This window comes from Hordeum vulgare, chromosome 5H, assembly GCF_904849725.1.
Source record: "Hordeum vulgare subsp. vulgare chromosome 5H, MorexV3_pseudomolecules_assembly, whole genome shotgun sequence".
Lineage (NCBI taxonomy): Eukaryota > Viridiplantae > Streptophyta > Magnoliopsida > Poales > Poaceae > Hordeum > Hordeum vulgare.
Genome location: NC_058522.1, coordinates 185,415,190 through 185,430,706, shown reverse-complemented (window position 1 = coordinate 185,430,706; position 15,517 = coordinate 185,415,190). Strand labels below are relative to the sequence as shown.

The 15,517-nt window shown below is 38.0% G+C and overlaps 1 pseudogene; it reads left to right on the top strand.

The window, feature by feature from the left end:
* The window catches only part of LOC123396483, a 32,808-nt pseudogene extending 20,721 nt beyond the window's left edge, over positions 1-12,087 (top strand).
* Positions 12,088-15,517: the final 3,430 nt, after the last annotated feature.

Genomic DNA, 15,517 nt, shown 5'->3' with positions numbered 1-15,517 from the left:
GTTGCTGCTACTAAGGATAAAACAATAGGGTTTATTCATATTGCTTGAGTTTACTTTGTGTACATCATGTCATCGTTCTCCATGCATTACTTTGTTTTACTAAATAATCTAGATGCGTGATGGATAGCTGTCGATGAGTGGTGTAATAGTAATAGGTGCCGGCAGGAGTTCGCCTATTAGTTTATGGAATTTATGTCTATATACACTTGATCATTACCGTCAATATCGCATAATATTCGCTTTTCTGTCAATTGCGCAACAGTAATTTGTTTACCCACCGTATGCTATTTTTCGTGAGATATGCCATTAGGGAAAACTATGGCCCCGTGGTATTATTCACAACATATTTACAAAACCTTCAATACCTTGCTGCCATTTACTTGATTTTAATTTTTCTATGTACAATTATCTACACACCTGAGTCACATTCAAATAACAAGTTCAAGGGGATAGACAACCCTGTTGCCCGCAATGGGTGTAAGTTGTTTGTTCTTTTGTGTGTAGTCGCTGAAGATACTTGTGGTTGATATTCCTATTGGTTCGATAATCCATGGTTTCATAACTAAGAGAAATACTTACCAACATTGTCATGCGATAACCTGTTCCTCTTCACGGAAAACCCAACGCAGATCACAAGTATCAGGAAGGATTTCTGGCAGCATTATAGGGAAGTATCATCACCAACTACCATGTAACTCCGCACAAATTTTCATTCACTTGTCCTCCTTTCTATTTGCTAGTATATATAGTTTGTATAATAAAAAAATACAAAAGTATTTACCTTAGCTTGCTTAGCTTGTCACTAGTTTGCATCTTCGCTCTCTAGTTTACTTGTCTTGCTAGTTACTTTGCTTTCTCGGTCACCCTGTCTCAAGATAGATTCTACACTATCTCTTACTACCAAATAATGTGATACATGGAAGATTCTATGAAAACTTCATGAGTTCGCAATATGAGCGCAATAAATTCTTTTCTTCTAAAGCAAAGGAACATTCAACTTTGTTACATGCTATTAGTAAACAACTTGATGAAATTACTAAATAAGTGTGAGACCTCCAATCACAATTTGCTCACATTGAAGAGTTGTTAGGTAAAATCTCCGATAAGAAAACCACTCTAGTAAAGAGGATGGCCGCTAAACCAGAATATTTCCCCATTACGAATCACGATGAAGATCTTAAAACAATTGGTACTTATCCTATTGAATCTTTGTTTAATTCTCTCAATATTAATGATAAAGGGGCTGGAGATGAGTCAACTCTAGTTAAGGAGCGTCCCATTTTCTCGGAGGGTGATGATCTTTATGCTAAAACTCAAAAAGTGGGTTCGGAGAGGTCAAAACATTAGCTAGTGATGTGCCCACTATCTTAGATTACAAGGATTTTAATTATGATAATTGGTATTTAGTTCAATGTATTTCCTTGTTGCAATCAATTGTTAGCTCACCCGATGCTTATAAACAAAACAAAGCTTTTACTCAACATATGTTAGAAGCTATGGTAAAAGCTTATGATGAGAAACTTGAGCTTGAAGTTTCTATAACTAGAAAGTTGGATGATGAGTGGGAACATACTAAAACAATTAAGATAAATAAATATGAATGGAATGCTTTGTGTGACATTGGTGCTTCAACTATACCTAAATCTTTACGTGATGTGCTTGGTCTCACTAATATTGAAGAGTGTTCCCTAAAATTGCATCTTGTGGATTCTACCATTAAGAAACCCTTAGGTGCAATAAATGATGTGATGATAATTGCAAATAAAGATTACGTGCATGTAGATTTAATTGTGCTTAATATTGATTGCAATCCTACTTGTCCAATTTTACTTGGATGACCCTTCCTACGAACTATAGGTGCAATCATTAACATGTAAGAGGGAAACTTTAGGTTCCAATTTACATTAAATAAAGGAATGGAACACTTACCTAGAAATAGAATTATACCACCTTATGAATCAATCATGAGAGCCACTTATGGGTGGAGTGTCAAAGGTGACAACACTTGAAACTTTGCAATATGCCTAGCTAGGGGGGTAAAACAATAGCATTTGTTGGGAGGCAATCCAGTAATGATTTTATTTTTGTCTTTTACTTTCTATTGGTTTGTGATAAGATGATTATTGACTCTATAATGATCATGTTTGTATTTTTTAGCTAGTGTTTGTTCCAAGTAAAGCCTTTGGGATGATTTGTATGATCGGTAGAATTGATACGGTGCAAAAATAAAAATGTTGACGTCCAGTGCAAAATTTCTCTGATTTTACTCGAATTTATTTTTAAGCTAGATCGGTAGAATTGATACGGTGCAAAAATAAAAATGTTGACGTCCAGTGCAAAATTTCTCTGATTTTACTCGAATTTATTTTTAAGTTAAAGTTTTACACGGGATTTCTATACAAATTCCTCATGACTTACCAGATTTTCATAAATCTTGGAGTTACATACGTATTTGTTCATTATAGATTACTACATACAATTGTCTTTTAGTCAGATTCTGTTTTTGCTTGCGTAGTTTGCTTGTTTTGATCATGCTATAGACTGTATCACGGGGTATAAGCCATGAAATGGTTAGAATATAGTATCTTATGCTAAAATAAAATAAAAATAAACTTGTAATAGTACTTGAAAGTATTTGATATGTTCCTTATACTAACAGATCTCACGAAGTTTTGTTGAGTTTTATGTGATTGACGTTTTCAAGTTTTGGATATTATCCCGATGGACAAAGGAATGAGGTGCAGAAAAATCCTAAGCTTGGGGTTCCCAAGGCACCACAAGGTAATATTCTAGGAGGACTCAAGCGTCTAAGCTTGGGGATGCCCCGGAAGGCATCCCTTTTTCGTCTCAACCCATCGGTATGTCACATGGAGCTACATTTTTATTCATCACATAATATGAGATTTTCTTGGAGCGTCATTTGCTTTTGTTTTCTTTTACTTTTAGTTTGCGGCAATCATTGTTTTCTAGACACACCTATTTGAGAGAGTTACACCATCATCATAATTTGTTAGAATACTCTATGTGCTTCACTTATATCTTTTAAGCTTAGAAGTTGCTCTGGTGCTTCACTTATAACTTTTTGAGCACGGCGGCGTGTAGATTTTATAGAAAGATCATGCTATCATTATTCACTTATATTTGTTTGAGAGTTAAACAAATAGTGATGGTAATTTGCATGGGTCATAATACTAGATCAAAAATAATAGGTGTTCAATGAATGATAGTTAAAACCATCATGTAGCACATATAGAGAAATTATGGGTTAATGATATTAATTTGGTGATAAGAAAAAGGTGTGAGTGCATTATGATTAATTTAGAGAGGTGTGGATATTAAGAGATGCTAAACTTCTTGTTCATCTAAAAAATTAAAAGGACATGGTGATGATGTGTGAGCATTTCTATTCCTCGTTGAAATCCTAGTGTTGTTTCCAGTCGGTGTCACGCGATGCTTAATTCCTCCCAACCCTCTCCCTCGGAGCATGCGAGTAGTACTTTGATTTGTGATAAAACATAAAACTAATAAAAAAATTCAATCAGTATATTATTTCTCTATGACTAATGTGACACCATGGACATACGCAAACTATTCGTTACCCTCCATCCCCCGTTCGTTTGCTCATATTTGCTAACCTATTCGTTACCCTCCATCCCCCGTTCTCACCTCAAGGATCAGTGCAACTTTCACCGGTGCATCCAAACCCTGTGACATGACATGCTCTGTTGAACATAACACTTCTTATATCTTCCTCAAAACAGCCACCATACCTGCCTATCATCACATTTCCAAAGCCATTCAGACATATATTGCCATGCAAATTCCATCATCACTTCACATGACTAGTGCGTTCATCATCATAATGCTTTGCATAATCATACAGAGATGACAGAGTATTTGCGGGAAATCCACCATTCATCATATTTTTCATACATGTCACACTAGATGTTTGCACATCCTGGTACACTGACCGAGGCATTCATAGAGAGTCATATCGTCCTATTAGTTTTGATATTGAGTTGTAAGTAAATAAAATGTGATGATCACCATTATTAGAGCAGTGTAACAATGAGGAAATAAAAATGGCGGAGGCCAAATGAGCCCACTTTAATAATAAATAAACATAATGAGAGAAAAAGAGAGAAGGGACTTTGCTACTCACTACAAGAAATATGTCAACTTGTGACCTTCTCGCAGTGACCCTCCAAGAAATGGTCGTAAATATATGACCATTTGAGACCAATTGGTCGTAAGATGTTTGGGGGGGCCTCCTAATGCTAAACCGTAACGACCAAGTGGTCGGAAAGGTCATAATGCCCTTACATGTAATAGTCGTAAAGCACACAACACTAGTTTGTTGCCTTATTTCTAGCTGATCATGACCAATATAGATGGTCGTAGCCTTGTAAATTGTGGTGCATTTCTATGACTAGGTGTCGCCTTACCATTTTTGCATATGTGTCAATTTTTGCCATAGGTTGTGAAGCAACCTACATTTCTCTCATCCCCAAAATTCCCCAAAAATTCTCATAAATTATTTGGATCATATATTACTCAAATATGTAAAAACCCTTCCTTCCCTAGTTCAAAAAAATTAAGCAATATTTATTTCCTATTCTCTTCAGAATAGCACTTTGTGAAGCCCTAAAAAAGTTTGGGCACTCTTTCCTATCCAAATCATCGCCTCATGAAATAATTTATCACCATTTCCAGCTAAATCTTTCTCAGCAAATTTCCAAAGTTTACGTTTAGCAATAAGCTTTGTGAATGAAGTACTAGCGAGTAATATCCTAATGAATTGATTTTTTACTAAATCTTCAATATGCCCAAATCATAGCTCTCCACCAAATTTAAGCCCCATCTAACAATCTATGTGAGCTCACTATCGAATCTTTGTTTTTGGTAATATTTTCAGTTCGGGAAGCAACTACATGTTATATTGCTTTATATTTGATGAAAATTTACCAGGACATGAGACAGACTATATAGACCCAATCCACCAAATTTTAGCTCATTTAATTTAGCCAATTTCCCCCTGTATTTTTACCAATGTTCTGTTCAGTGGAGAGCATTGTGAAGGAAGTACCATTTTTATTTATCCAAATGGTATGAAATTTTTACATTTCTTTCATATGCCCAGATTATCATGCTCCTCCAAACTCTAGCTCAATCCAATCATCTACATGAGCCCAACATCAATTTCTATTTTCTGTCCAGATTGGCACATTGCAAAGCAAGTGTTATCTAGACCCCTCCTATTGCGTGCAAACTTGTTTGTCAATCTTCCATATCCAAGTAATTGACACATGCCAATATTCATCTCAATTTTCCTATTAAATATTCCTCATCGAAGTTTCTACCAACGGAGAAGCTTTGTGAAGGAAGTACTAGCTAGGATTATCCAAATGATCTAAGATTTTTCCAAATATTTCATATTCCCAAGTCATCACTCTCCACAAAATTTGAGCTCTATCCAACAATACATGTAAGCTTATCATTCAATCTTTTATTCTTGTCATATTTTCAGTTTGTGAAGCAACTATATTTTACATTGCTTAATTATTGCTTATAATTTACCACGTCATGTTCCTACCTATATAACTTACCTCCACCAAAGTTGAGATCATTTTAATTCGCCAGTTCCTCTCAATAATTTTCAGATGTTTTTGTCCATAGAAGCAAATTGTGAAGGAAGTGTCACTTTGTCATGTCCAAATGGTATAATGTTTTAACAGTGCTTTCCTCCTCCCAAATCAACATCATCAACTCAATTTGAGCTCAATCTATTCATTCATTTGAGCCCAACTTCAACACCCATATTTCTTCCTAGTGTGGAACTTTGCAAAGCAAGTGGCACCTAGGCTCCTCCATTCGAGCTAAAAAGAGTTCAAGACAGTCTCCTTAGTACATGATCATCCTCAGCCAATTGCAAGGTCCATTGCCCATGTGCATTTTCGCCACCACTAATCAAACACTTGGGTGCTAATTCATGTTTAAGCTTAGTTCAGTCTCCTCGTGAGATTCTTATATTGTATTATTCTTCCTAACACCTACCAAGGGAATTTACAACCCACCAAACATTCCTAGTCCGCCAAAAATGCGTGGCAACGCCACGGTCACGCGGTGACCATGCGACTAGCATGCTAGTGTACACACTGTGGAGTTGGGGACCTCGCCCACCGTCCAAACCTCGATATCTCACCACCACACCATGTACATGTGATTAAATAGACACTGATGTACCTAACAATAATTTTGGAAAAATAAAATAGCAAAATATAAGGCAGCTGCAGTTCAAATTTAACTTGCTTCGTGCTAAATTGGCAGAGTTTCTTCTTATTCACAAGAGGTGGATAAAAGCTTTTGACACCCAATTTTTTTTCAATTGTATATTAAATATGACCTAATATTTTAGAAAATTGATATATAGTAGGTCCTTCTAAAAAAACTCATTTTGGGCACTCAAAAAATAGAAAATGAATTTTTCGTCCAAAGAAAATGAAACTTCCTTAGGCAACATTGTTTACCATTCCAAGATGCACCCTTTTGAAAAATATTAGATCATTTAAACAAACAAAATATTAGCACAATAGGAGATCGTTTGAAAAAACTAGGTCATGAATGTGCCCATAAGATTGATCATTTGGCTTGAAAAGTCATGAATCTTCACACATGATAGCCCATTTGTGAGGACACTTTTTTAAATAATTGTTGTATTACAAGTTTATTATTTTTCCTCATAACTTGGTAACATATAATAACACAATACGAAGGTTTTCCAAATTTATGATTTTTTTAATTTTTCAAGCCTATTTCAAAATGCGGTCAAAACGGCGGGTATGACTATTCCTAGCTAGTGGTTGAATCTTGGATTTTTTTTTTGTGTTTCTATGATTAAAGATATACTTTTGTACCTAAAAAATATTTTTGGAAAAATAAAGAGCAAACTAGAAGGCAGTTGTAGTTCAAATTTCACCCGCTTCGAGTTGATCCGACAAAAAATTGTCTTTTTCGCGAGAGGTGGATAAAATCTTTTTACAGCCAACCATTTGGTCAATTGTAAATTAAATATGACCTAATATTTTCGAAAATTGATTTGGTCCAATTTTGCAACAAATATATAGTAGGTTCTTCACAGAAAACTCATTTTGGACACTCAAAAAATAGAAAATGAAATTTTCATCAAAAGAAAATGAAAACTTCCTTAGAAAACATTTTTTGCCAATACAAGATGCACCTCTTTGCAAAATATTAGATTATTTGAGCAAACTATTCCATGAATGTGGACATAAGACTGATCATTTGGCATGAGAGCCATGAATCTTCACACGTGATAGCTCATTTCTGAGAACACTTTTTTTGAAATAATTGATGTATTACAAGTTTATTGTTTTTATTCGTAAGTTGGTCACATATATTGACACAATGTGAAGGTTTTCCATTTTTTTTATTTTTTCATGCCCATTTCAAAATGTGGTCAAAACGGCGGGTATGACCATTCCTAGCTAGTGGTCGAATCTTGGAAAAAATTGGTCTTTCTCTGATTAAATAGATAATTTTGTACCTAAAAAATATTTTTGGAAAAAATAAAGAGCAAACTAGAAGGCACATGCAGTTCCAATTTGACTCGCTTCGAACTAAGTCGGTGGAAATTTGTCTTTTTCACGAAGGGTGGATAAAATATTTTTACACCCAACCATTTGGTCAATTGTACATTAAATACGACCTAGTATTTTATAAAAATGACTTGGTCCAATGTTAACGGTAGGTCATTCGCAAAAATACTCATTTGGGGCACTTGAAAAATGAAAAATGAACTTTTTTTCCAAAGAAAATGAAAAATTCCTTAAGAAACGTTGTTCGCCATTCCAATATGCACCCTTGTGCAAAATAGGAGATCATTTGAAAAAACTGTGCCATGAATGTGGCCATAAGATTGATCATTTGGCTTGAAAGCCATGAATCTTCATACATGTAGCTCATTTCTCAGAACATTTTTTAAAATAATTGCAAAATTACAAGTTTATTACTTTTCTTCGTAACTTGGTCACATATAATGACACAATGCTAAGGTTTTCCAATTTTTTGTTATTTTTAAATTTTTCATGCCCGTTTCAAAGTGCAATCAAGATGGAGGGTGTGACCTTTCGTAGCTAGTGGTTGAATATTGGAAAACTTTTGGTGTTTACCTAATTAAATAGATACTTTTGTACCTAAAATATATTTTCAGAAAAAATCATGAGCAAACTATGAGGCAGTTAGAGTTCAAATTTGACCTGCCTCCTACAGAATCGATGAATTTTTTTTCTTTTTCACGAGAGGTAGTTGCAAACTACGAGGCAGTTGCAGTAGCTTTTGACACCCAACCATTTTGTAAATTGTGCATTAAATATGGCCAAATATTTTAGAAAAATGATTTGGTCCAGTTTTGCAACAAATATTTGCTAGGTTCTTCATAAGATAGCTCATTTTGGACACTTGAAAAATCGAAAATGAAATTTCCGTGCAAAGAAAATGAAAACTCCATTTCAAAATATTGTTTGCCAATCGAATATGAACCCTGGTGTATCATAAGAGATCACTTTATTGATTTTTATATGAAAATAGAGAAGACATACAATTGACAAAATACATTTGCATATGCTTTATTCTGACTGGTGGAATTAGTTGTGACGCGGATCGCCCACATGGCGTCCATCCATCCATCCATCTATCCATTAATCCATCCCACATCCATCCATCCACCGTAAAGAAGAGGAGAGAAAAAGAGAAAGTAAAAAAGATCCCACCCAACCCCTCACTCTCTCCCTCCCCACAACCCTTCTCTCTCGCGCGACTTCTCCCTCTCACCAACGAACCTCTCTCCATGCCTCCACCCACCACCTACGCCGGCCAGTTTTGGCGAGCTGTGGCGATGCAAAGAATGCCCCCGAGAATCCCCTAGGTCAGTGCCTCTTCCCCTCAGGCTTGAATCGACACTCAAGTCATCCACCACCTCCTTTGCTTAGCCAGGGTTTCAGGTGACACCCCTAAATTGGTTGGCATCTGCCACACCCACGAATAGCGAGGCGAGCGGGCACTGGATCCTACACCGGCGAGGCCCAGGTTGGCCCCTCTCCTCGTTCGCCCCACCCTCTTCTCCCATCTGACCTAACTTTTTCCCTACGATTTTCTTCGCTTCAGATCCATAACACGGATGGAGGACCACAGTCAGGCTTCTCCACGAGCTATTTCCGCGCCAAGGAGAAGGAGCCCTCCTGCGCCAAGAAGTGTGTTGGTGCCGCCGCCACGGGCTAGCTCTCCGACCTCAACGTCATCGACGAGCAGGTCTAGAAATCCAACTCTCCTTCGAACTCTCCGACCACCTCCTCGCTTCTGGGTGCCCTTTATTTTTTGCTATGATTTGCTGATTTGGCTTCTGCGCAGGTGTTGCAAGCATCCCTCGTTGAGATACCCCCGAAGCACGAGAAGGAGGTGGAGGCCCTCACGAGGAGATACAATGAATAGTACCACAACTGGCTTTTCGAGTTGAGGTATGTCCTTGTTCCGATGCTGATAAGCGCGCGATGGCTCCACACATATTTCATTTCTGCTTGGACTAGAGATGTTATCGACCCAAATGAATGGTTGCGCTGTCCTGTTGGAGGTGCGGTTTCGGCCTGCTGATGTATGGCTTTGGGTCTAAGAAGCTGTGGCTGGAGGATTTTGCCTCCACAACTTTGACTGATTTCATTGTCAATTATGGTGAATGGTTATCTTCCATCCATCAACCTCAAGCAAGTATGGCCTTCTACCAAATATTCACCTCTTGCCTGTGTAATTTCTTTCTTCTGTACTTTCTTTTAAATGCTTAGAAAATTGTTACACATGTATAATGGGTAGCTGTCTTGAACTTTTAGTCTTTATGGGCAAACAAACCAAAGACTGGAGAGATCAATTCATCGTGCAATATTAATTAAAAGCTTGGTTTCTATAAAAAAAATGCAGTGGCTGCAAGAACACGTTCGAGAATGTTAGGGCCGGGTCGACTAGGGCAGACGCACGGGCCAACTTGGGCCTTGCTGGTGCAGTTTGAACTTGAAGATTAGGTTTTGTCTAGTTGTAGCCCCGATCCTTTGGCTGAAGTCCAATATGTAGAGGTTTGTTTTGGACCTGATTTTATTGAGTTTTCAGTTTGACAACAATTCTTGATGTTATTTTCTCTTACACATTCTTGTCAAAGTGCTTCATGGTTTACTCAATTAGACAACACATAGACCATAGTGTTGATGTAGCCAATTGACATTGAGTTGCATTACTTTGTACCTGATGCCCGATTACAATTGACTGTAATAAATTATGTCTAGTAAGAAGTGACATTATTCCTCATGTTTCGGCCCATTGATGCTTGATTTCTTCCTTACCAGTTATTGCTGTAGGAAATGATGTATAACTGAGGACTACTTAACCACCATGTTGATGTTAATAGATCTACGGGATGACAAGCAGTTTTTCAGATGCAAAATAGATTAATTTGCACTATGATATTTTTGACAGAATCTGATTGGTGAAGAGCATATTGCAGTTTTAATAGTGAAGTATAAATACACTGAATTTTGACAACATTCACACTGAACTTATACTGTAGTTTTTGTACTACACTATAACTAGTCTAAATTTGGACTGAATTCAGAGTACTTTTAGTAGTTTGTGTGCGGTTTTGGCTGCAATTTCAATAGTGCATTTGCATTTGTTTGGAGTCATTTTAATAGTGCTGACTACAACTTCAAGTTTTGTACATGTCATTTATCGCCTTGGATTCAACTTCAAGTGCTGACTGCAGTTTCAATAATGTTGTATTTCTAAAGAGAAGTAAGGGCCAGCCAATGCAGATAGAGATTACCTTCGTTCCTTGCATATTATTTACAACTGTTGTCAAGTCATGTTAAAAATAAAATAGAAGTCCTGTAGCCAATCGGTTTGTTCTCTACTTCTAATGTTTTTCTTATGTTTATTTGCAAGAAGAATAGCCTTCTGTAGCCTGTTAGTGTTTCCTCTACTTCTATAGCCCAATTTCTTTGCTTTATATGCCAAAATTAGTTGCTACGTTAATTAGACCTAGTGTGAAGCTGCTACTAGAGACGAACACCTGAGAGGAGGGCCCTGGTTCTCTGCTTTATATGCCTACACTTGCAACTGCTTAGTTTCAGGCTGTGAACTGGTTGTTCAATTAATTGACCCGAAGCACCTGCGCTTTCGTTTGTTGTTTATTCATTTTTTCTAGTGTGTTTAGGTACCAACTTGTGTAGAGTAGATCATATTGCATGCATGTGGATCTTCTTTGTGCCAAAATAAATATTGGAATGCATTGAGATGTATCTGACTATGTGAAACTGTGTTTGGTCTTCTATATATGATGTTTGTCATGACATATCTTATTATCTTGTTTACCATCCAGGAACAATGGGAGCAAGCTCATCCTCATCACTAGCTACTCAACGACTGCCGCACCGCATAGTCCATTCAGTTCCCTGAGCATCTAAACCTTTTATTATTGTAGCTCGTATGCTTGATGCATGCAACCTCGTCTCTTTGTTGTTTTGCTAGAATTGCATATCCTGATGCATGATGATGCATGTATCCCCATCTCTTTACTATTTTGCATGACTCATAAATCCTGATGCATGATGATCATGGTCTGGTTTGGTAGATTTGTTATGTTGGTGTTCAAAATTGTACATGCATGGATTCTGATTGAACTTCTTCTTGCAGGACTTTTCATTTCTATGTTCAATTTAGTTAGAGTTGCACATATGAGTATACTATATACCCAAAACTCCTACCTAGTGAGAATATTTTAGACACTCAATGTACACATACTGGTTAGTGTTAATCTTACTATTTATGTACATGGAATTTGTTGGCAATTCTTGCTTTACAAGCTATTGGATCCATCATTGTCTACTGTTTGATGTTGTTTACACCTTATTCTTATTTTGTGCACAGGTGAAGTACAAAGCCAAGTGCAAAGCTATGAAGCTTATCAACGCCAGCCACTCCTCCCAAAGCAGGAGGAAAAAGATTGCCAGTTTGGTGATAGAGAATTAGAATGGATCAACTCTATAGGACAGAGGTCATCATCGAGCCCACAACAGCGTCACAAGGGATACTTTACCAGGTGAAGACCACCTTTAGTCAGGATAGGACTAAAACCTTGTCCCCCTTTGAATTGTCACGTTATGGCCACCCGTTTCCCCCTCATATTTTGGGAATGGAGGATCAGGGCATGACAAGAAGGGAGGATGACATCTTTGTAAGGGGATCGACCCATTCTCTCCCCATCCCCCATGTACCACATTTCAAGCTCCTTCCTTTCCAAGAAAGAAACACACAAGTAGGAGTAGGGTTTTACGCTCCAGCAGCCCGAACCTGGGTGTCTCCATCATCTACAGTGAGGAGAATAGCACTCATTATCCATCTTGATGTGTCTTTCGTCGTGTTGCAGGTCGCAAGCCAAGCCCCCCAGTGTTTGAATCTTGTTCCATGAGGAGTTCTTGGGTGCAGATCCGGGAGTCCGACACTGGCGTAGTCCATCTCGAGACCGAAGATGGCACCTCGATGCATAATTCATGGAATATGGAACGTTTTCGCAAGTTCTACTCATGAGGCACAGTTGTCGGGACCTCCCCCGGCAACCCCCTTTGTACGTGTCAGCCAAGAAGGCTTGTAATCCTTTGTACAAAGCCAGAGAAAGACTCTTTGCATAGGCAGTAAAGCTAAGTGTTCTACAACCCTTTGTCAAAGTACATATTTATTTTATGTATATATGCATGAAATGTTGCGGTCACTATAGCTTGTTTAAATGGTTGCTCGACCAGCAAGGTTCCTACCGCCTCGTTTTTTCTTCTTTCTTTTTCTTAAAAGGCACAAGGCTCTCCAGGATGCAAGTCCTCTCGGGGGAGGAGTGACGGTACGAACACTTAAACACGTTCAAGGCGATCTAATTGTGGAAAGAAGAACTACAAAAACAGCTAAGTCACAAAAGCTTTCAAAAAATTATTTGTTGAAAGTTGTCCTCCCTTAAATATTTTTTACGTTTGTACAAGAAAACCTGCACGCGAACGACCCTTGTAGAAATTTTTCACGCTCTTAAGTTCTTCCGAGCCTACTCAGCAACAAGAGTAGCTAAGGCAACGACGTCAAGGTTCCTACGCCCACGACGACATCACCGTCAGGCTGCTATGGATCCATTCCTAAAGCGCTCGTAGCAGAGATGTGAGCACTGGCAAGAATTTTTAGCAAGCGTAGGGATCAATAATATACAAGTGTAGGATCAAAATATAAGGGAAATAAGCCATCCATTTTAGCAAATATGATATACATTAAAAATACTTAGTAAGGAGCATCCAATCACTTTTTTCTTCGCATCCCCGCAGGGTTACATTGGGGGTGACCCGATTACAATAGGAGATATGCCACTACGATGGGGTGATTGATCAAGAGATGAGGTCTTGCGGAAGGAATGTTGCATCAGCGCCGACCATTTCCTTGTGTCGGTGGCCAACAAGGAGATGACCTAACTAAGACACGACCCACCTTCAAAATAGGGCTAGAATTCTACGCACTCATAGTTGGAGTCACTGCCCTTGCTCTTCATGGTGGGCGTGATGTCATCAGCATCGTCACTCTTGCTGGAGGAACCAAAGTCCCTTCCGTTCGAGTTTTTAGTGCGGCTCTCCAACCTGCTACCGCCGAGTCGATTCTAGTAAAATACCATTTTCATTCTAGTTATATATCGGAGGGTAGGATTTTTTACTCCTCTTCTACGCTCTAGTGAGAAATCATGGTGTAGGAATTTTAATTCTACCCCTCATCTCACTCAAAAAAAATAGTATCACGCAGGTATTTTGGAACCTCTATGAGGTCGATGTGACGAAATTCTGTACTTGGTGCCTCCTGTTTCCTAGGAGTACATCTCCAAGGGGTTCTCGACATATCTCTATCATTCAGTTTCCTTAGTATCTCACAACGAAGATATTAAAATTGCTTCAATACTACTTGTGGTGAGAGGAGTTTGGTGTCACCCCGTACTAGGGAGAGCGTTTGGATGTACTACCATAATTAGTATTGTTGTGATTATGAGGGTCTAATGTAGATGAGTTTTCGAGACCTCTGGTTTTCTCTTGACGGATGTGATACATGGAGTACAGTATTGTTACTGTATATGTGGATTGCACTAGCCCTTTCCATCAGTTCAGACTTTTGGTTGCGTTGGCTAGTTCATGAAGCTTAACATGGTATGAGAGCTAAGGTCTTGAGTTCAAGTCTTGGTTTTCGCAATTTATTAAAAATCGCTGGTAGCCCCCCTTTGTGTCCATGTAGAGGCCTCTCAAGTCATACGTGAATTTCACACGCCATCGCTCTCTTCTGGTTGCACGTGTTGACTTGTCTTCCCCGTCACACGTGAGACGGTGTGTTACACTATATGAGGATTGCACTAGCTATTTCCATCAGTTCGGACTTTTGCTTGCGTTGGCTATTGCATGAAGCTTCACAGGTATCATTTTAGGAGTTCTGTGAGGTTTTGCTCCTTGTATCCATGGACCCGATTGCATAACCAAAAATTTCTGGAGTTCTTGGGTGGGAATTCAAGTAGTTAACTAGAATTATCCTTCCAAAAAATTCATAATGTTATGTATTTGCTTCTAGGAGGTGTTCTCATATTTTGATAGTAGTGATAATCCTTTTGTTCAATCAAATTTTCATGTCAATTCTTTTCCATCCGGAGTGCTTCTCTTAGTGTTAGTTCAATCTGCTCCAATATTTTTCAAGATCTAATGTCAAGTTGTCATTGTTTTTCCCCATCGTCCAACCCATTTTCATCTGGAGCCAGACATCTTGAATCAAGTGCCCTTTTATTCAGGTGAAGCCTTTGCATCCATTTTTTCCATGTTTCAATCCAGTGTTTTTCATATCAAGATCCTTAGGAGATTTAAGCTCATCATTCCCCGTTCTATTTTTCTTCCCTAGTGGATTTGACTCAACCTCTCTTTATCATCATATCTTTTTCATTTGTTAAAGGCTTTCCTGTATAGGAAATTCTTATCCAAGCCTGTATTGTTTATTTACCTCTCTATTCTACCCGGAGTGCTTAAATTATCTTAGAAGATTAGTGTTTCCGTTCAAAATCTTTTCAAGTTATTTCGAGTTTCTCAGCTCTTCGAGATTTCAATTTGTACGAGTGCGATCTCTCTTTCTAAGCAATCATTTCAATGGTGGTTTCTTCTGAGTGGGCCCATAACCCACAAATTCCTCCCAATATCTTACCTGGCTCTTCCAACATTTTTCAAATATCTCAAGTTCTTCTCAATTGTGATGTAAGAATGAATTTCATGAGTCATATCGCTTCTCCAAGATCGCTTCGAATTATTCAATCAATTAATCAACCTTTCCATTAATGATTCTTGAGTGACTGAGTAATTCATGATGTTGTTTCTCATCATCATTCTTAGCATTGAAGACTCAAGAAGAGTTTCTC